General features: G+C 39.3%; 1 protein-coding gene across 6 annotated transcripts in view; it reads right to left on the bottom strand.

The window, feature by feature from the left end:
* Cntnap4 (contactin associated protein family member 4) overlaps positions 1-22239 on the bottom strand; it is a 280275-nt gene that overhangs the window by 191131 nt on the left and 66905 nt on the right. The window lies entirely within an intron of this gene.

Raw genomic sequence — 22239 nt, 5'->3', positions numbered from 1 at the left:
TGTTGGTTGTGTTCATTTAGAGGCATTAGAAGTTTCCCAGCACTGGAGAGAAATTAGGATATCTCATTGAATATTTTAAATGTTTTGTGTAGGTCATGCCAGCATTTGGTGCCAGTGTGCTTGCTGCCCACAGGGATGGCTGGGTTGTGTGTGGCCTTTGATCTGTCTCTGCACAGAGAGAAAATGTGAAGGAGAAAGTTTTGGTGATGGCAGAGCTAACAAATCGAGTTTAGTTGTGTCTAGGAACATTGTTAATTGATGGATAACAGAGATGATCAAGGTGTTATAGTCTCATGAGATGGGCAGACATTGAAAAGCATGCTTGAAACATAATCCCCAAAAATATTAATGGTAAGACACTTTGCAGGAAACCATAACGTAAAAAAGATGGAATGTTCTATGAAGTGGGAGAATTGATTAGGTTTTCAATCATGTAAGGGAAATTGGCTACATTTTCACTTTTGCCATCTTTGCACCTAGCCATGGTAGGAGTGTGTCAATCACAGAGACTGGTAAACTCTACGAAGAAGGACCCATTCTGCACTGAGACAGTTTACCAGCCTTCCACTGCCAGGACTGGAGAGGAAAAGTATGTGGGTCTGGGAGGGTGCTCACATATTGAGACATCACAAATAAGCTGCTTCTAAGCACTTGGGATGGAACGAGAGTGTGATACATATTCAAGGAGCGTATGGGAGGAGAAAAGATGTTGTACATTATTTTCTTCAAGATGCATCAAAATGTTAAAGCAGTGCTCATGTCTCTTATTAAGATGTTTTATTTTTCCCCTTCAATATAACTTGGTAATTATTCCAGTTCTTAAAGTACTGACTCTGAATAAGTAAAACACACACACACACACACACACACACACACACAATTATTGTTCAAAAGGAGACACAAAATAGAGCTCACACATTCTGGGATACAATATCCAGGAGCTGGAGAGATGCCTCATGGTTCAGAGAATTGGCTGCTCTTCCACAAGATCCAGGTTCATTCCAAGCACCCATGTGGTAGCTCACAACTATCTATAACTCTACATCTAATTGACCCAATGCCCTCTTCCGACCTCTACAAGCCATACATGCAGGGCATAGCCATACGCACAAAATCAAATGTAAGAAATACCCTATCTGTTACATAATTTCCCAAATAAGACTCATCACCTAGATTTTTGTCTCATTCCTTTGCAGCCAACTCAAGGCTTTGGTGATAAGATCTGAAATTTTAAGTACAGATTACCATCAATTCACATATAGTTTGATTCAGGTATTATTTTTATAATTATTAGCCATTTTTAAAACTTTAACTATATCAAAAAATTCTTTAACTATAAGCATAGCTCAAAGAAACACTCCCAAAATTTCACTTTTATGTGTGGTATACATGCCGTTGTGGCACATGAAGGGACACACCTCATGAGTGACAGTTTTGGAAGACATAAAGATTCTGTTGACGGTAGGGCACAGTGACACTCTGAGAGGCAAAAGACTTGGTTCTTACTGTTACTTACAACTCCAAACAGGAGAAAGCTACCAGGTAGGAGCTTATGGGACAGTGTCACCCTAAGACATCATAAAAAAACTAGAGCTATAAGATAGGGTTTGTGTGACTGCTGGGATGAGGTCGACTAAGTTTTGTGAGCTTCCAGTGAACTGCTTAATCTGAATAATTTCTCTAGAAGAAATTGTGGGCTGTGGGGGCTGTTTCTAGCCACGTGGTGCCAGGTTTCCTTATAAGTAGGGCTGATGCATGCTGACCCAGATGGTTGGAACCCAATAACAGAACTGACTGAGGCATAAACATAAACAGTTGCTCTAGGCAAACTGACTGGTCATTTATCAAGGCTTCAAAATGAACCCAAAATAGCATTTAAAGGAAGTATAGCAATGTTCCCTATTGGTGATATCTTAATAATTCTTGCTTGCCTTAGGGTGTGATGCCCAATATTTACTATACTATATTATTGCCTTTAGAGTAGGTCATTTGGGGATTGGAAAGAAGGCTCAGCAAAGGACACAAGTTTAAATATCAACACTAACTTATGCTGTAGTTCTAGCTCCAGGGATATGATGCCCCTTTTGGCCTCTCTATGCACTGCATTCATGTTCACAAACCCACACACATATCTACATAACTAAAAGATAATTTTAATATGTAAAAGTAACAGATGCTTTTCCACAATTCATTCTTTCCTTTCCTTCTCTTTTTGGCAAACCATTATGTAGAATGGTATTCTGCTCTATAAACTGGAAGTTCATTGTCATCCTTTTAAAGACCCAGGATATTTATACAGCAGGTAATATTTTTGTTGATGTGGTTTTATTTTTTAATTTTCTCTGTATTTACTCTTAAAGAACACATGCGACTTGGGGCCTGGAGAGATGGCTCACTAGTTAAAACTCTTGTCACACACAAAACTGTGGACAGGAATGGTAGCCCAGTTCTATAATTCCAGTACTTTAAAGGCAGAGGCAAGAGAATGCTTAGAAGCTTCCAGCCTAGCTACCTTGGTACATGTACCTCTAAACATGAGACCTTGTCTCAAACAAGGTGGAAGTTGAGGACCAAGGTGAAGTTGTCCTCTGACCTGCACTTGCATACTATGGCACATGCATGGCCCACCATGCAAGTGTGGGTACACACACACACACACACACACACACACACACACACACACACACACACACACACACACAATTAGCTAACATTTTATAAATGTGACCTGAGGGTGGAGTTATCTTGGTTCCTAATCCAAACAACTTTATTTATATTAGAGTAGAATGCTGTTCATACTTAAGCAAGAGAGCTTGTGGGGTAGACATGGGCTGTGTTGAAATTGGGCTGTCCCAGTGCTGTGTGTCTGGCACTGCCATCTGCTGCCCAATGGAGGTGCTCCTACTCTCATAGTCTCTCTTCTACACAGGAATTATTCTTGGAAGACATACAGCACACACTCTCTAGAATTCTGCCACAGCCATCTCAGTGGGTCCTTGAACCCTCTGTGGGAACTGCTCCCCTCACATTATTTTTATATCCAAGCCAGCACTTTCTCCACATTTTATTCCCTGGGATCCAGTGGGGAGGCAAGTGCTGTAAACAGAGACATATGACTACCTCTCATTGTCACATATGACAGTAAGAATCTATAGTTCCCAGGAAACAAGTGGGAACGAAGATCAGAAATCCTTAGCTATCTGACTGCAGCAACAACTTCCCTCCCTGCTTATAACAGACCGTATTTTTTAAATACAGGTGCATGGTGGGAACAGTGAATGAGTGAGTATTTCCTTCCATTGCCCTATCCAATCTCCTTTCCTACTCAGGGCCTATCAAAAGCTTGGAAGTTGAAAGTTATTTGTAGAGCTGGATTTAAGCAAGCATTTGGGGTCCTCCCGTTCCTATAATTGCAAATCTTCCTGAACTTTTATCATTTCTCACAGTGGAAACTTGGGAAAGAGGGATGCCCACAGGCAGCTGCCATCTTAGTTTGGAAGTTCTGCATGCAGAATTTTATCTTTATTACATTATACCTCCAAGAAAATGCTGATGGTTTTGCTTCTTATTCTTTCTAGTTAATGTTAATGATCTGAAATTGGTAATGAGGTCATGTTGGGAGTTTTTTAATCAGGAATATCACAATACTTCTGCAGCATTCCAGGACATCCTTGTGATCCTGTATTTAAAAAGCAAATGCGAGAGATGCACAGCGAGGAAAAAGTGTCAGTGTGATCCGAGTGGGTTAAAATTGGATCATCAATTCTCATCAGGAGTGAGAGGAACCCCTGAATGACCGCTCCCTCTTCCCAGCATCACTCACAGTTACAGCCCCACAAGCCGACTTGAAACATTGGCAGTTAATTGACCTTGAACATTTCAATTTCTTACCTGTGGTGAAAAGGTACTACTGGTATGCAAATTAAGCTATCTCATTAACAAGGTACACTGATAAAGTAATGGAAACTCTGATGCTCCCAGGCTTTACCAAGTAATTTCAGTAGGATAAGTCAGCCACAGGGGATGGGAAGATTCCCGTTGGGTTTTAAGCTTCGAGGCTCTGCAGTGGTATATGATGGAATGTGCTTGTTAAAACTTTAAGAAAAATGTTGAGCAGCAACGGAGAAGACGTAAGATAGAAATGGATCCATCATTAGCTGATCTTGGCAGCCTTTGATGTCAGGAAGGGACAATGGTGGAATGAGATACAAATGGCATCGAAACTGAGGTTCACACTGCACCAGCCCTCTGGTCATTGCCCATTTATCAAGCCTCCTGAAGATAGACCATCAGCATAGCTACTTTTTGTAATGGAGAACGTGATGGCTAACTCCAGCAAATTGAAAACTGTGAATTACTATAAATAAAACACTATAATGAATTCTTTATTTTGTTTATTAACTAAACCTTTCAGCTGCTAGTCAAGTGTTATTTGTCCTTAATGTGCTTTTAATATGCTAATATATTCAACAGCACAGTAAGCCAATACCTATGAAACAGAAGACCATCTTTTGCTAACTCCATCTATTCTGTGGTTACTGATAGTAAATCTGCACAAGAGTCCTGCCACTCCATTTCACTCTCTCTCCCCATCACAGGCTTCCTTCCCCAACCTCATCCACCTGTTTCTCCACCTTTAGCCCTGCTTCTGAGATTTAGCATAATAAAGTTCCATATATGCTTCAAATAGAAGCATTTTTCTTTCATTTTGTTTTTAAAGTATTTACTTTTTATTTTATGTGTATATGTGTGCCTGAGTGTATATCTGTGTATCACATATGTATAGGTGACCATGGAGGTAAAAAATGGCATCAGATACCCTAGAAATGGCATTACAGGCTGTTGGGAGCCACCAGATGTAGGCACTAGACCCATACCTGGGTCTTCTGTAAGGACAACAGCAAGCACTCTTAATAACGGAGCCATCTCTGCAGCTCCTAGAAACATTTATGAACTCTTCATGTTACAGCTTGGAAACTCATATTTTTAGGTCAGTCCCCCTTAATAGGATCCCTAAATATTATAGTATTGCCATGAGAATTCAATTTTTTAAAGCATATGAAGTGCCTATTGATTTCCCCACATTCAGAAATTGTGACAGTATATGTTGGATGTAACTTTCTGGGTTGTGAAACTACTGTTATTGCTATTGACTCCAAGCAAAGAGTTGTTGTCACAGTAAAGCTGAGCTTTAAAAGTGCTTACTGACCTCACAAATCTATGGGTATAAACATAAATATGTAGAAGACAGTTTGCCCTCAATCTTGGCCTTCTTTTTGCAGTGGGTAGTAGTTAAGACAGACACTCATAACTGTTGCAAGTGCTGAGAATAAGCTACTGTAAGGGCTCAGCTGTAGACAGGACATCTATGTGAACCCCCACTCCCAGTGCTCAGGAAATTCTGGAAAATGGGGCAGAAATAATGCAAGAGCTGTAGGATGGGGCAAGTGTTGTAAAATGCTGTCTTCTGAACATGACATGACTGTTACACATACAATCTCATGGCAACTGTGATTCCCTGCACAAGACCTTCACAAGAACAAACCAGTTAAAAATTCCAGCATGGGTGGGGGAGGGGCTACACAGCCAATTATGTGGCTACACATCAACCTGAGGCAATGGATGGCTGCTTGGAGTTCATCTTAGTTAGGGTTTCTATTGCTATGACCAGAAACCATGACCAAAAAGCAAGTTGGGGAGAAAAGTGTTTATGTGACTTACACTTCTCTATTGCTGTTCATTATTGAAGGAAGTCAGGACAAGAACTCAGAAACAGGGGAGGAACTTGGAGGCAGGAGCTGATACAGAAGTCATGAAGGATGGTGCTTACTGGCCTATTCAGCCTGCTTTTATAGAACCTGCACAGGGGTGGCACCGCCCACTCCACCATGGGCCCTCTCCCATTGATCACTAATTGAGGAAATGCCTTACAGCTGGATCTCATGGAGACATTTCCTCAACTGAGGATTCTTCCTCTCTAATGATACACAAAATCAGCCAGTATGTGGGGGGGGAGTCACTTTTCCTTTGGAGTATAGCCATTGGTAGGTTCCCTATGCCCTAGTGGACAGCCTTACATGCATGTCCAAAAGGGCAGCATTAACTGGACTTGTGGGTTTAAGGGAAGGGAGGTATTAGTGAACCAAAAATAATTGGAAGAAGAATATTAGAATAATGTATATGATCAAGATACATTGTGTATAAGTATGAAAATTTCAAGAAATTTTAATAAATAGTATTTTCTATAATAAAACAGTTCGTTGTAACTCCCTGTTTATTGCTCTTATTGTCTTTCTAAACACTTTGTGCTATGATCCCTGAGGTGTTGGGGGAAAAGATGAGATACAGACTTTGCATTTAGTGTTGAACACTCTAAAGTCCCTATTCTCTACACCTTGAGTAGTTGAGGGTTTCTGTGTTAATTGCCATCTACTGTAAAAAGAAGTTTCATTAGTGACAGTTAAAAGGTACACTAGTCTATGGGTACAGTAATAAAGCATTAGGAGTTGGTTGAAAACCACACGAAGACACAACTAAGAAAGAGAACTACAGACCAACATCCCTCATGAACATTAATGCAAAAATTCTCAATAAAATACTGGCAAATTGAATCCAAGAACACATGAGAGAAATCATCCACCATGATCAAGTAGGCTTTATCCCAGGGATGGAAGGATGGTTCAACATACAAAAATCCATCAATGGAATCCACCATATAAACAGACTGAGGGGAAAAAAAACACATGATCATCTCACTAGATGACGAAAAAGCCTTTGACAAAATCCAACATCCCTTCATGATAAAGATTTTGGAGAAATCAGGGATAACAGGAACATACCTCAACATAATAAAAGCAATATACAGCAAGCCAACAGCCAACATCAAATTAAATGGAGAGAAACTCAATCCAATCACTCTAAAATCAGGGACAAGACAAGGCTATCCATTCTCTCCATACCTTTTCAATATTGTCCTTGAAGTTCTAGCTAGAGCAATAAGACAACAAAAGGAGATCAAGGGGATACAAATCGGAAAGGAAGAAGTCAAACACTCACTATTTGCAGATGATATGATATGATATGACCTGAAAAACTCTACCAGGGAGCTCCTACAGATGATAAACACCATCAGCAAAGTGGCAGGATACAAGATTAACTCAAAAAAATCTGTAGCCCTACTATGTACCGATGATACATTGGTGGATAAAGAAATCAGAGAAACATCACCCTTTACAATTGCCACAAACAACATAAAATACCTCGAGATAACACTAACCAAAAAATTGAAAGACCTGTACCGTAAGAATTTTGAGTCTCTAAAGAAAGAAATAAAAGAAGATACCAGAAAATGGAAAGATCTCCCATGCTCTTGGATAGGTAGGATCAACATAGTAAGAATGTCAATCTTGTCAAAAGCAATCTACAGATTCAATGCAATCCCCATCAAAATCCCAACACAATTCTTCACAGATCTTGAAAGAACAATTCTCAACTTTATATGGAGAAAGAAAAGACCCAGGATAGGCAAACAACCCTGAACTATAAAGGATATTCTAGAGGCATCACCATCCCTGACTTCAAGCTCTATTACACAGCTATAATCCTGAAAACAGCTTGGTATTGGCACAAAAATAGACAGGTAGACCAATGGAATAGAGTTGAAAACCCTGATATTAACCCACACACCTACGAACACCTGATTTTTGACAAACAATCCAAATATATACACTGGAACAAAGAGAACATCTTTAACAAATGGTGCTGGCATAACTGGTTGCAGACATGTAGAATACTGCAGATAGACCCAAAAGAAGCACATTCATACAACAAGGACATCTGTTCAACAATGTTCATAGCAGCACTATTTGTAATAGCCAGAAACTGGAAGCAGCCTAGATGCCCCTCAACCAAAGAATGGATAGAGAAAATGAGGCACGTTTACACAATGGAGTAGTACTCAGCAGAAAAAAACAATGGAATTTTGAAATTTGCAGGAAAATGGATGGAACTAGAAGAAACCATTCTGAGCAAGGTAACCCAATCACAAAAAGAAAAGCATGGTATTTACTCACTCATATGTAGATTTTAGACGTAGATTTTAGACATTGAGTAAAGGATTACCAGCCTACAATCCACACTACTAGAAAAGCAAAAGGGTCCAGACTAGACTGGTGAAACCCACAGAAACAGCTGACCTGAACATTGGGGAATCTTGCTTCCCAGACTGATAGCTGGAATACCAGCATGGGACTGATCCAGACCCGAGGAATATGGGTTTCAGTGAGGAAACCTCAGAAATCTATGAGTCCTGCTGTAGTAGGTCACTACTTATCCCTAGCATAGGTGTGGACTTTGGGAGCCCATTCCATATAGAGGAATACTCCCTGGGCCAAGACACACAGGGGTTGGCCAAACCCTATCCCAAAGGATACAATAGACTCTGATGACACCCTATGGAAGGCCTCACCATCCAGGGGGAGCAGAAAGGATATGTGATAGGTAGGGTTTTAGTTGGGGGGTGGTAGGGGAGGACAGGAGGGAGAAGGGAACTAGGATTGTCATGTAAAACAATCCTGTTTCTAATTCAAATAAAAAAATCTGAAGAAAAAATAAATAAAAAGACAGACTTCCAATATATTGCTTTAAAAAAAAGTAAATGGATTTCTCAAAGAAAAAAAAAAGGAGTTGGTTGAATGAAACAGCATCTTCCAGACCAAACAGGGAGATTGCACATATGAACTCACAGCGTCTGTGACAGTGTCCACAAGACCTGCACATGACCTGCACAAGCTCAAACCAGAAAAAAACCCTAACATAGAAGGCAAATGTGTGCATGGAATCCCACCATTTGCCAAATAGCTATGGCAACTGATAGTTGTTCAGAGAAAAAGAGTCAGTTTTCTTTAAAGATTTAGCACCAAGTAGGTCCTCCACACTGCAATGAATGGCCCCACATCCAAGAGTTTATTAGCAGCACAAACTGTACTTGATGGTTATAAAGAGAGGGAGAATACAATGTTAAGTAGGTTGGTTAGGAAAGGGGAGGATGAATATTAGAGAAGTTGCCAGAGGGCTAAATATGATCAAAATACATTGTGCAAAATTCTCAAAGAAAAAATAAAGGAGATGTGTTAAACTATTTAATTACCAAATGATTGTACAACACATCATCTCTCTGATCTGTTGCCTACCATTTTTAGATTCCACAGGACCTACCTCTGAAGCATATGTACCCATGAGTTATAATGACAGACAAGTAACTCAACATACCCACTGTATGTTCTATAAGCTCTAAAACAGAATTTGCATATATAGAATTTGCAACTATGTGATACTTCATTATCAAAATTACCTAGTGAACTATATTTTCACATTTCTTCAAATAAAACTTGAAAAATCATACAAAAGATAATAACATTTCCCAGCATTGTGCAGTGTGTTTTTAAGAGATGAAAACTTACTTTTTAACTGAAACTAAAATGAAAAGTTTTCATTTTTAAAACTATTCTAACCTCATAGTGATATGTTTTATCCTAATAATTCATTGAAATAATATATTCAGTGATAATTAATTGTAAGTAGCCTGACTAGCTTTCATTTAAGCCTTATATATCCAATGTACAGTTATCAGCATTTAGTGCTGAACTGGGAAGGACATCTTAGATTTCAGGAAAGTGAAAGGAAAGATATACTCTTGGTTAGAGTCCTAAAATGTAGGTGAGATGTGTTTAATCCCTTACTCATATTAAAGATAGCATGGTAATGCTATCAGGGGAGGTGACATGCCAAATTAATTCAGGAAGAAACTACAGAGAGGATGAGTCCAACTTCTTCCTCGTGGGATGAGAATGCAGGACCCAGAAGTTGAAGGACACAAGGCACAAGTGACCACAGTTGAGTGGCACTGCTAGCCACCATTAGGACATCTAAATTTCTTGAAAATAATTGGCTTAATTAAAAGTGTCACAGGAATGTTTCCTTCAAAGATAATTACTTCTTTTTTTCCAAATGGGATCTCACCTATATTTCCCCCAAGAGTCCCCATTTGCCTGTTTCATTTTGAACTTGACATTAAATTACAAAAAAAAAAAATGTACAGAATGGAAAGAGCATGGTGCCACTATTTGTCTGATTCCATTAAATGGTATATGTTGTCCAGGGAGCAACATTTAAAGTCTTTTCATGGCAAAGCAGTTCTTTTTGCAGGAACAAAATAACACTTTGCTAATAAAGTGTAGGTTGCTGCTGGCCTTTTCTTGAGGTCATTCCTGACTTCAAGTTGGCATTGCCTACTCCTACTCTGGTCTCAGACTGTTTCTGGAGAAGATGACCCTAGACCAAGCCAATGAAGCAATGTTAGGCTGTTGAAGGGGCTACTAAAAAGATAGTTCTCTATTGCTGAGAAGAGGTGATGCCAAGGCATAGAAAAAAAAACATACAGGAAGCCTAACTAAGTGATGACAACAGAGATGTAGGGGGAAAGAGAGAATGCAAGAGCAAGTTCTAATGTGACCAGCAACTACTCTGGCTCTGTTCATTGGAGTTTTCATTTTTTTGAGCTGTGCATTACCCTCTACTTTAACAGAAACTATTCAGCACCACTATTGCATCCTCCTCTTCCTTTCCCTCCTCCCTCTTCCTCCTCCCCTTCATTTCTACCTCCTCTCTCTCTCTCTCTCTCTCTCTCTCTCTCTCTCTCTCTCTCTCTCTCTCTCTCTCTCTCTCTCTCTCTCTCTGTCTCTCTCTCTCCCTCCACCTCACTTCTGGTCCATCAATGCCTTGGTTCTCTAGAATGGATTTCCTCATTGGTGCAGTGCATTGTTACATTAACATGTTTCAGTTATCTCCCCTTTTTAAAGAAGAAGATGCATCACTTGACCCCATTTTATTAATCATTATTTTCTGTCGTTTATATTAACACCCTTCTAAGGACCTGTCCTATCACTTCCAACTTTTCTTGTCCCATCCGATCTTATGCCAGTCAGGCATCTCCTCCCAGTCATTCAACTAAAAATGTTATTGTACAAGTAACCAAAGATCACTAGATGCTCAAATCCAATTGCCAGACTTCACTCATCCTACCACTGGAGCTTATGGATATTGTCATCTTTGGGTTCACTCATGGGAAACTTCATGTATTTTATTTACTTAGCTACTACAGAAGTGAACCCTAGAATTCCTTGCTAGGTTATTGGCTTTTCCTTCTTAGGCTCATTATTGTTCATTCTTTTTCATTTGCATTTATTTATCTTAGGTATTTATTTATTTATATATGGGATGTAGGGGTAGACTGAGGTGCAACCATGCCATAGAGTACAGTATGGTGTGTATATGGAGGTCAACTTGCAGGAGTAAGTTCTGGACACTGTGTGGATCCAGGGAGTCCAACTGAGGGCACTAACCTCCTTGCTTCTTTTGTCTCCAGTCATCTCTCAAAATTGAGACCCACATGTCACCTGCAAATTTTATGCTTTCTTTGATAACTTTTCCAGCCCCCCCAACACACACACACACACACACACACTCACACACACACACACACACACACACACACACACACACACACACATCTTACTCTACACATTTGCCTAACATGGTCACAGCAAGTCTTCCTTTCCAGTGTCTCAGAATGAAAAAATAAGTAGTCATTCATGCTTCCTTTCTTTTTTCTTATACCATATATCTCAAGCACCTTCGTGGATGCTTTCTTGGCTCAAGCCTCATTGTGCTACTCTGGATTTTTGCAATAAGCACCAAATAATCCCTCTTGTTGTCTTTGTCCATTAAGACTCTCTTATCTACACAATGTGTATAATAAATACCACTCCTGAACTCAAAAACATGAAAGTGACTCTTGATCTCTCAGAGTGAAAGACAAGGTCCTAATTATATGAACTTGAAGCTCTGTCGGGACCTGCCTTTCTTTTACCCTCCCATCCATCCTTCCTTTCTTCCCAACTGGTGGAATTTGAATGTGTCTACCCAAAGTTTGGAAATACAATCCCCAAATTTATTTTTTGGAGATGAAGTCGTATGGAGGTCTTTAAGATAAGATTGAAGTTACAAGAGTGGGACATTCATGACAGCACACATACCACAGGAACACACCAAATTGGTTTACTAACTCAATCTCACTGTATGCTTATCCTCCACCTTACTATGATGCCAGATCTTCATTAGATGCCAAAAAGATGGCAATCCAAACTTTCTGATTTACTTGCCACTAGACTTTCAAATTAACACAACACCTTTCTTTATAAAGTACCTGGTTTTTAGTGTTGTGTTACATCAGCAAAACACAGACTGAGATTCCAGCTCTTTCCTCTCTGTTAACAGTGGTCTTCCTGCCATTCCTTGAATGAACTTCTCATCAGTTCCCACCTCCTGAGCTCTGTTAAACATTCTCTTCACAGGGATACCCTGGGTGAACATCTTTTCTGTCTTCAGAACTGCTGAAAGTTCACCCCTTTCAAAGGCTTACATCTCCTGACCTCCTCTTTTAAAAAATTATTCCATTCAGAAATCCTGCAGCCATTTGTCATACCCTGACCCATATTTCTTCATTTTTGATGGAAATTGTGATCTCTTAACAGAATATATGATTCTCTTAATTGTGTTTTTTGTTTATTCTGTCTTGTCCCATTCAAATACAAGCTCCACTGGGCAAGGAATTTTCACCTGTGTGTTCACTGACAGAACCCAAATTTTTAACATACTGCCTGACACAGAATAGGTTCTAAATAAATACAAATAGTGGTTAATTTCAGGGAGAATTGTCATCAGACAGTTTCATCACTAAGCAAATGCTATTGACCGACCTTACTTACAAAATCAGGATCATACACTGTCTACCACCCACCCAGACTATATGGAATAACCACCACCCACTGTTGACCAAAACATTATGTAACTTATGACTATATTTCTAAATGATGGAATAAACTAAAATTGCAGCCATATGGGCCTGAGTGTTTAAGCTCATGTGAGTTGGGCCTGAATTAAACAAAACCACAGAATTCTTTTCAATGATGCACTTAAATTGAAAACCTAGACATTTGACTGAGGTGTCAGTCTCACAGCCCACCAATCAGCTAGCTCACAGTTACCCAGTTAAGTTACTGCAAACCACATTTCAGAGATTTATCTATAGTTTTGTTTTTTGAGTTCTGGATACAATGGAAATGAGATGCTTTCTCACTTCATCTCCCCAGCAGGGCCCTAAATTAATAATACTTCACTAAGTTCTCCTAGGTTTGAGTTCTTTGTTGTCTATCAATTTTGCCTCACAGCAAATTGGCAGGCTGACTTTCAGCCCTTCTTTTTGTCTTGCCAGATCAAACATTTCTGAAATCTTTAATAATTCAGAGGATTGAAAAGTAAATATTTATATCCTTTCTCTGTTCAGGCATTTTGATTTATATATTTGATTTTTCCATTTTAGGACAGCCAAATTTCCTCCAGAAGTCCAATAAAGCTGCAAAAAAAGTTACCATGCCTTAATCAGTTTTTATTTTTACCATGCCAAGTTTTAGCTTATTTAAATACCTGCTTGGGGGGGGGGAATGGTTTTGAGTATATGATGTCTAGAAAGTCAGATGATGATGATCAGGCTCTGCCCACAATTTACTTTCTAAGCGCATTATAATACTTGTCTCAAAGTTCCCATTTAGATCCATTATAGTGAGGCGGGTCATTGAAGTAAATGACATCTTGGATGGGAGATGGTGTGCTGGCTCAGAGGTTTAAGTAACATTTATTTTATGTCTTTCCCAGTCAGACTGCAATGATAAGCTGTCATGAGCCAAATGCCTTCACACCACTCCTTCTGGATCATCAAACTGAAGTCACTCTCCTGCAACCAACAGACACTGTCTCCACACAACAGTTGGGAAAGCAGCATGGGCATTGGGTGCTAGACACTGGGGCATGGCTTATCATGAGCATAGAAAGGGAAAAGCCAGTTACTGGTGTTTGGTTGATGAAATGAGTTAATACTCTTTCAGTTTGATGCAAAATCTTAAATATACCAGTAAAGTACTGAGTCTTAAGATATATTTATGTGGGCTTATGAATTTGATAAATCTACTTTTGGATGTACAAATTTTAATTCCAGAATCTATTCCTTTGTAAGTATTATCTTACTGCGGTCATTGTTATTGTGCCCACAACATGGCCAAAGATTAGTTATATACCCAGCCAAAGCAGTATGAATGTCTACCCCTCAGCCTGTTTGCAGTTAGTGTTTCTTTCCTCCTGATACCAATATACCTTGCCTTAGAGCCTTTAACTTCTAAAATGTATGATTATAAAGTCTTGATTTCTTGAGATGTAAATTGTCATGAATCCTCTTACCAGTTTTATAATCCAGGAATATCTTTCTCAAGGACCTATGAGACACCCCTCTAAAAATCAAACAATGAAGACAAGGTCCCTGTTTTGCAGGCTCTGTAGGATATTAGCAGACCAACTTCCTCAGGCTCCAATTAGCAAGCAGATGGTCTGATCACATTGGCCCACATCCTCCCCCCACAGTGTCCTCTGGTATATTTCCACTAGGTCAGCCCAGTGCCTCCATGGAATTGTTTCAAAGGAACTGAGTTCAGTCTCTCTCCTTTATTGAAATATCCTTGACCTCTGCTGCAATGATCTTCAGTAAAGTCCTCCTTGGTTGCCTATCTCAGTCCAGCCTATTCTTTTTGTTCTTTGATGGAGGATTATTGTTCTGTCTTGGCTTCTTTAATGTAATATGGTTTTTGTTGTTCTATCCAATGGGTTCTATTATCCAGCAACTCAACAATTTTACAATTACAATCTAAAAGAAGAAGAATGTCTTGTTGCGAATGAGTGCCTGTCTCAGAGATACATAGCCATTCTCTATTGTACTGACCAATGCTCAATGGTTACTACTGCATTCCTGTGTTAACCATTAGCAAAAGAGAATCTGAATAGTACCATAGAAGTGTCATACAGCTCACTCGGCACAAGATGGCCCTTGCCAACAGAACAATGGAGTAAATAAATTACTAGAATGGCAGTGCATGGCAACAAATATCCAGGGCTGGGTATCAACCCCACCATGCTCAGCAGATATAGAAGGTGCAAAGCACAAGGAACTACCAATAATCCTCAGTTGTCCCTGACATAACAACCAAAATCCAACACCTAATCTTACCAAGGCATCATGGATGCCCTTAATGAATCAACTACTACTTTGGAAGGAGGAGAGGAATTGTTAGAAAGTTCGTATGTCTGATTTTTTTCCCATGGATATGATCCACACATAAGAAAGAAACTGTATTAACCAGTAGAGGGTAGGGATTTGGAGCAATGTGTTGTGGAGCTACATACAGTAAGGAGTCTCGAGACAGAACTACAAATAGAATCCTACTTTAAAACATGACAGCTATCAACATTTGATAATAATGAATAATATGCGAGATGTTTGTGTTAACTTTCAACCTCTGACCTAGTCATCAGACTCAGGAGTTTGGAACAAGCTGAAGTTGATCATACCAAGGTAGATTTCAGACCTATGTACTTTTAGTAGTACTATGATCCACTCCAAGAATTATGGACATCCTAAAAACTGTCAACAGTACATCTTGTAAGTATCTGTGGATACGAAGATTGTGGAGAATAATGCCATTTCCATGTGTTGTCAACCAAAATCAGTACAGCTTTACAATTACCAAACATCTTGCCATTTACAGGACATGGATGCATTCACATTCATACTTTAGATGAATTTATTGGGCATCACAATGATTTTTGGTTTTTATACAAAGCTATCTATCTCTATCTATCTGCCTGTATGTATGCATGTATGTGTATGTATGTATGTATGTATGTTATGTATGTATGCATTTTTGTCTCTACCTGTCTACGCACACTTTAATAGTTACAATTTTCTACAGTGGTGTGTGGAGTGGTATGCAGATAGGATTAGAGTTTGAAGCCAGCAGGTAAAAATTTCCCTGTGCACACATTCAATTCTAGAAATGCTTCCAAATGCAAACCTTTCTGCTACACAAAGAACTGCTTCCTCTGACATCCCTGCACCCCAGCCAGCTCCATCTGGCTCTTGGCCTATGTGAAAAAAGAGGGACACACAAGGTTATGATTTAATGAAAAATTCACTAGAAAATGACTATTCTGTGGTTTATGTCAAAATTATTCTACTACCATGAGTGTTGCCTGGAATCCACACACATTTGAATATTCTGAATGGTCCTTGATAATTTAATGATTTTAACTGATTTACCTTATTGAATAAAACAGATCAAGTTTCATCTTTGATCATTAAGTTTTTTCTGTATTAAAATAGTGAAGAATAGGAATGCAACAAATGTAACCAGTGTTGTTATTTTTTTCCAGAATAGATACTTTTCCTTCATCTATTAATCTGATTAATTAAAAAATTTGACTTACGCATATGTGGACCTATGTGAGTATTTGCCGGGTGTATGCATGTGTCTGGGGAGGCCAAAAATGGATGCTGGAGTTGATGGAGCTGAAGTTACAAGCAGTTGCGATCTGCCTGATGTGGATTCTGGGAACCAACTCTGTCCTCTGGGAGAATAGCTAGTGCTCTTAACCACTGAGCCATCTCTGTGGCCTCTACTAGTCTGATTTTAAGTTATGGTTATAAATTTTTCTTTGGACTTCTTTTGTATCTCCAAAAATGAAAAGAAACACTTCCTAAAAATCACGTTCCACTTGTCAGTAAGTCTGTGCAAGAGAAGGAGGAGAGATAAAGCTTACCCCATGTTTGGAGGAAACACAGTCAAGTTTGTCAGGAAGTAAGCAATGGAGGAGACCAGGCATAAGATGGAGAAGGGACAGCAGTTTATCCCCGTCTTATTTCTATTCCTGATACACAACGGAAAATTCTAAATGGTCCTTTTTGATAAAAGAACATCTCACAAAGCAACCTCATCTCCACTCAAACCAATGAGGCCTTTCACACAGTTGTCAGGCCACCTATCATCGCTCATGGTTCCCAGTGTATATTGATCCATTGAGTCATAATAAAATAGTGCTTCCAGCTGGGAGTGAGAGTTAATGCAAACATTTTCTGGATCAGAAAGATGGACCAAAAAGAAGAAGGTTGTGTTTCTGCCTACCCAATTTCAAATTGCTTCTGGCAATACTACGAATCTCATCCACACCTCTCTTTTTCCTACAAACTCTGTTACCACACAGGAACATGAAGCAACTGAAAAAAAAAAAAAAAAAGTGAGTGTTTTAGCAGGGGCTGCTCCATGCATGCCCACGATGAGAGCTACAGTAATTGCAAAAAGCACATACTTTTGATAAACAAAATGGACATTTACCAGCACAGATCACTATATTGCAGTTGTTATTGCTTTTATTACATGCGTCTTCTGAAAATGTGTAACCCATAGTTACGAAGGATGATTTTAAAACACCAGAGGTCAGTTTGCTGTTTCGAATGCACCTTCAGAATTCAGAACTTTGCTTTCTTAGTTTAAGACATTTGCAATTTGTAGCTGTAGGAAATGTGAATGTAGTATTTCCTGAGCCAGCTAAGCTCAACAGTCAACCATAAATGTCAAGAACTTTATATTTTCATTTAATGGCACCAATTTTTCCTTCAACAGATGCATAACTGAGCACAAGAATATTGTGTTGTATAATTGCCCTGGTGAAAATTTTCAATCTATGGTGTTTGCAGAATCACATGCAAGCCTGAGCATAATCTTTCCAGCATTTTATGCTCCTTTATATAAAAATGGGTGGGACCACCTGACCGCAGGGGCATTCCACTTCAGAGGAGTCTCAACAGGGCATTCAGGATTTGCCTGGTTCTGGAGAGCTGATGTTTTCAGAGCAAAATGGGGGCCTGGGAGGAAATATTCATCAGGACGGAGTCACTAAGGAGCTCCTGGCCCTCAGGGTGACCTCCTTCTGCATCTCCTATTGGCACTATAGCTTTGGCCATTTCTCTTCCCCTCCATATGGCTTTTTATTGTCATTCATGAATCTCCTTTTCTTTGTTTTTGCTGAAAAGCTAAGATACCTCCATTTTTCTCTACTTTTACATTCTCAGAGAACCACATTTTTGAAAACCTTGATACAATGACATTTTGTGGATAGTGGAGTCTGAATCTTGTGTCTTCTAGCTTTGCTTTCCCTTTCATAATTACATAGAGCAATATCTCCTCTGCTTCTATTCCTGGACAATTTATAGATATTTTAAACTCAGAACTCCAAAAATGGACACTATCACTTGCCAAAACCACATGGCCACATAACTCCAATCTTCCACTGATTTGCACACACACACAAAAAAAAAAAAACTTCAAATCGTTTCTAATTATTCCCTCTCAAAAATACCATGAAGTTGCCAAATTGGGTCACTGTGACTTCCAAAGTTATTTTCATTGTATCTTTTTTCCTTTTCTTTATTCCTACCTTGGTTGGAGCCCTTGTTATCTCAAAAAATGCCATTGAAAAACATCTTCTCAGCATATTGGTATGTCGCTGGGGATATAAATTTCAGTAAGACATCATCTCAAAATGAAAGGGATTCCATTCACCTGAAAAAAGTGGGTTTATGATTACTGGAAGCATTAAGATTGTGGGTGAGCACAAAGAAGCTGTAGCCCATACTGAAAAAATCTGGGAAGACTTCCAGAGATAGTCATATATATCTATGCTGAAATCCTAAAAGAAATGAACTAAGATAAGACAAAACAGTGACTTTTCCCAAAGGAAGAGGAGATACAAACTCTGCAAATGAGAAAGACCACAACATATTCAGGGATTTCAAATTGCACCAAACAGTTGGACTGTAAAGTCATAGGAATTGGCTTGAGATGAGAAAAGAGGCTATACTGGTAAGAGGAGGCAGATCTTAAGGGCCATAAAGGATACAGTAAACACTGACAGATGAGAATTAGGGCTGTTGAGAGAGGCTAAGAAATGAATCCATTGCCAGTTGGCAGTGTAGAAAGATCTCCTTGGCCAAATTACAGAAAAAGAAAAAGCATGTTTAGGGTTGCGGTATTAATCAGAGCTGGGTATTCTGAGACTTAAATGAAAGCCATATTTTCTAGCAAACACCATGAAAGAAGCAAATATAATAGATGCCTTGGTGATGAAGAATGGACAGGATCTTGTGATCTGTAGATAGCTCAAACTACAGGATATTAGAGCATCATTAAAGATATTAAGAATGAAGGTGGTAAGTCCATGGTGAAAATGTAGAGAGCAGTCTAGATAGTAGTGCTAAGAGTGAAGTGTGTGTGTGTGTGTGTGTGTGTGTGTGTGTGTGTGTGTGTGTGTGTGTGTGTGTGTCTGCACGTGTGCAGAGGCCAGAGGTCAACGTAGGGCATAATTCCTCAGGTGCTATCCACTCTGTTCTTTCCCTAACCTGAAACTCTCCTATTATCCTAGATCAACTGGCCAACAAGCCCCAGGGATCCACCTGTTTCACCCCCCGCCCCAGGACTGGGATTACAAGCACAAGCTACCATGCCTGGCTTTTTTTCATATGGGTTCTGGGAATTGAATTCAATTCTCATGCTTGTTCAGCAAACACATTACCAACAGATCTCTCCCTGACCCTAATAGGAAAAAAAAATTGAAAAAGAGAAATTGAAACAACAGGAAATCTGGAGAAATAAAAAGGATTTAGGAACTGCCTAGTGGTTCACTTTAGAACCCAGAGGCAACTCTCCTTGGTGATCAGAATGGAAGAAGCAGCCTGGGCCTGGTGGCACACATGTCAATCCAGCTACATGGAAGGTTGAACCAAGAGGGTTGTAAATTCAAGGACTCCCTGGGCTATACAGAAAATGTGAAATAAACCTGGAGAACATAGCAGGGTCCCATCTCAAAACAACAAAAAAGAATTAAGAAGACGGCTGGAGACCTAGAGATGAAGCTCAATGGTAGAGCACTTGCCTAGTATACAGGGGGCCTTGGATGCTATCTCCAGTACTATCAACAAAGAGAAGGCCTAGGACGTTATGGGTGGGATTTATGTATCGATAAGCTTTGCAGAGGAAGGCAGGAAGCCATTCCTTTTTCATCATTCACACTTGCTTGAAGTCTTTAGCATGTGCCTCTTGAGTATAATAACCAACATATTTTCACCAACCCTTTGCAACTCTTTGCATAAAAAACAGTTCAAGTCTTAGCTACAAAAGCTTCTTCCTGATTGACAGGGCAAGTAACATGAGTTCAGTCTGGCTTTGCAGCCACAAGTGACAACACAGGTGTCTATAATACCTGTTCTCATTGTCCATCATTTTCTTTGAAATACACACATATCCCTATTCCACTCCTTTGGCCAGGATTTCCATGCCTCTACTTCTCAACCTTACCTTCAAATATCATCTCTCCCCAAACCTCACTTGTTAACTTTGGAAACTGTCAGAGGAAAGGATGGAGTTTCCTAATGTTCATTCTATTAATTACTAAAAATCCAGATCTCATGTTAGAATACCAGCTTCACACATAAATATGGCTTTATTTAAACTTTTGTGACCTGATTAAACATGAAAGTGTGACTTGTCATTAGTTGGTCTGCCATTGTTCTCATGTAGCCAAACTCAGAGCGGCTGAAATAAATTCGATCTATTTTGAGATGAAATCAGAAGGTCAGAGGATGATGGAAGCTTTTCCTTTTTGGTAACAAAGTGAAAAGACAGAGCTTCATAATGAGCAAAGCCAACATTTCAAAGGATCTTAAAAACTACTCTGTCATTTCTTTTCTAAGAAATATTTGGTGATTAATTCCTATCCATCTTTTTGGAGCATCTGAAACATGTTTTGAATCCCAATGAAAACTTCACCGGTATTGATATCATAGTGTCTTAGAATAATTAAACATGTTAAAACTAAATGTGTTTTGTACATAGATTACAAAGTAGCTAATGGTGTAGTTTTGAGCGAAATGAAAATGACTTACAGATAGTCCAAATGCATATTTTAAAATGTGATGGAGATATGGAACATACATGGACTAGCATGGTGTCCATTCTAGTGCTTTGGGCATTTCTAATTCTTCAAAAAGATTATGGAGGCTCAATGACCTCTGGATGACAGAAGGTATCAGAAGGTTATAAAAGGCCACATTTTAGAATTTCCCGTATCATCCCTCACTTTAAAGAATATAAACTTTGTTTCCCTAATCACTTAAACTAGTTATGGTTTTCAAAATTTTAAAACCATTATACTAATTTAAAATAAATAGAACTACTATATCATATAGTAAGAAATTACCAGTACGGAGTCAGGTAGAAATATAAGGGTATTTAATAGGGAAAAGCCTTACTTACAGAGCGAACCAGCCAGCCGGTGGTAGTCTGTACAGCAAGAAGCAAAGAGAAACCGAAACCGAAAACGCAGTCCCCCTACTCACTCTGACCACGCCCTCACAAGCCCTCAGGTACTCTTGTAGCCAGCCCCTAAGAAGGCGTGGCTACAGCTTCCCCTACAATTCCCCTTTTAGTCTAAAAGAGGATTAAAACTTAACAGTATAAAGGTAAAATATAAGAAGATAACTATCTATTTTAACTAAACCCTAAAGTCATAAACAATAGGAAGCTATTCCTAACTAGGTATATACACTATCCTAAGTGACAACAATGGGGAAAGGGGGCGTAGCATTTTCCAAGTTACTTCCTGCTGAAATGGGACGATGATAGTCATGTGGGGTCCTGTAGAAAGAAAATGTTAGTATCCAGTCCATGTTAGATGGGATTTACTTGATTGAAGATCTCGCTTGAAATCCTCAACTTGATTGAAGTCAGTACCCGGACCTCTGGCCGGAGTGTCAGCTGAAATGGAGCAAGTTGGATCCAGTGCAGTCAAGGAGATGTGGCCCATTTTCTTTCCAGGGTATCTAGGGATTGCTGTTAGGCAGGTCTCGCTTCTGACAACCAGATATAGTAAGAAATTACCAGTACGGAGTCAGGTAGAAATATAAGGGTATTTAATAGGGAAAAGCCTTACTTACAGAGCGAACCAGCCAGCCGGTGGTAGTCTGTACAGCAAGAAGCAAAGAGAAACCAAAACCAAAAACGCAGTCCCCCTACTCACTCTGACCACCCCTCACAAGCCCTCAGGTACTCTTGTAGCCAGCCCCTAAGAAGGCGTGGCTACAGCTTCCCCTACAATATCCTAGGAGTTATCATTCTAATTCTAGTCTATATCAGCAGAACCTTCAATGTACAGCCTAAAAGACTGAAGTAATAGATCTTAATATAA

The sequence above is a fragment of the Cricetulus griseus genome, chromosome 3 (assembly GCF_003668045.3).
Source record: "Cricetulus griseus strain 17A/GY chromosome 3, alternate assembly CriGri-PICRH-1.0, whole genome shotgun sequence".
Lineage (NCBI taxonomy): Eukaryota > Metazoa > Chordata > Mammalia > Rodentia > Cricetidae > Cricetulus > Cricetulus griseus.
The sequence above is the reverse complement of the archived record's forward strand: the minus strand, read 5'-3'. Positions and strand labels throughout refer to the sequence as shown.